This window comes from Mus caroli, chromosome 12 (genome assembly GCF_900094665.2).
Source record: "Mus caroli chromosome 12, CAROLI_EIJ_v1.1, whole genome shotgun sequence".
NCBI lineage: Eukaryota > Metazoa > Chordata > Mammalia > Rodentia > Muridae > Mus > Mus caroli.
The window spans coordinates 85,867,259-85,868,931 of record NC_034581.1 but is presented as its reverse complement, the minus strand read 5'-3'; positions in this window follow the sequence as shown (position 1 = coordinate 85,868,931).

The following is a 1,673-nucleotide window of genomic DNA, read 5'->3' as shown; positions in this document are numbered from 1 at the left end:
TACTGTATACATTTTCTGTCCCCATTCCACACACACTCCATTATGCTGAGTCAATTTGTTGTTGATTATATGTGTATGCAATTAGGGATAATCTTGGTATTCGATAATCCACCAGGGGGCTTACCCCTGGAAAAGACTGATTCTTCCTCTCAGAGACCATTAATGGCTTATAACTCTTCATCTAAGGATAGGGCCTTCTGAGGTTTCCTCAATCCATGTTGGATGTCAGTTGGTGTTATCTCTATGCAAGTCTTGTTCAGGTGGTCATATTTTTTGATATTTCACAGATACAGTTCCTCTCTCATGCATAGAAACACTATCTCATAGTAGACTTCCTGGTTGTCTGATTCTTACATTATTTCTGCCCCATTTTTCCATGATGTTCTACTAGTCTTGGGTGTGGGGGTTGTGTTGTAGAGGATCAATAGGAGCTGAGTAGTCCATGGTCAGCTGTTCTCTTCATTTGACCAGTTGTGGACTTTTAAATGGTTTCTGGCTGTTGTACAAAAAAGCTTCTTTGAAGAAGGGTGAGTGATCTTTGGGCATAAAAGGGTAAATATTTTGGAATGCTACGATAATACAAATATAATTGTTTAGGACAGTAGTAGTGATGTTATTATTATTATTATTATTATTATTATTATTATTATTATCAGCAGCAGCAGCAGTGCCTCTTCTAGGGTCCATGACCTTACCAACTATAGGGAGTTTGCTAGATTTTTATTAAGTCCACAAAATATATTGAGTGTTAAAAATGATTTCAGATGCTCACACCAAAAGATTATACATTTTACTCTTAGAAATTACAGTTTCACTTTTTTTGTGTATATCTCACCTCTTATGTGGAATATTAGGTTACATTTAGACTCTTTTTATTCTTACTTGACTTTTTTATGTATTTCAATAAATAACTAGTGTTCTTTTTCATTGACAACTTATTAATTGTCACTTCTGTGAGCCAAATTTACTTGGTTATAATATCCAAGTTAAAAACTTTTAGGAAATTTTCATAAGAAGTGTATCATTTCTTAAGAGCAAATCTAAATTAGGATTGCCTCTCATTTGCATTAGATCATGCTTTGCTTATTTGAATTAACTCAAAATAGCAATTTGTTATTAAATAAAGTATTGAGTTAATTCTTTCAGAGTATTTTGTATTTTACATATTCACCCATAACTCCAAATCTTCCCATTCCTCTCTTGTCTTTTTGATAAACCACCTATTGCAATTTATGCTGCCCAAGTTCGTGGATATGAGCCCATGAAGGGAATGTGGCTAACCCACCAAGGGCCACACCCCTCCTCCAGAAATTCTCAGTTGTCAATAACTCCTCAAAAAATGGAAATCATGAGCCTTTTCTTCATGTTGGATAAGGCCACAGTTATCATATATTGATACTTATGTATTAATCATTCTCTGTTCAATATCTTACAATGCAACAGAGGCTAGAATAGTACTTCTGCGTATAGCTCCTTGTTGAAAGTAGAATATTTGTATATTCAAAACTTTTCCTTTTTTTATAAGCCAAGAGTGAATAAAATAATATAGTGATAAATGAACCCTATTGCATGCTGCAAACCACAGCTCCACAATAAAAATGGAGAAGAAAAGAGTCAATTTCATTGATTCTGGAGAACAATTTCAACTAGATACTGGAAGTTTAAATATAGTA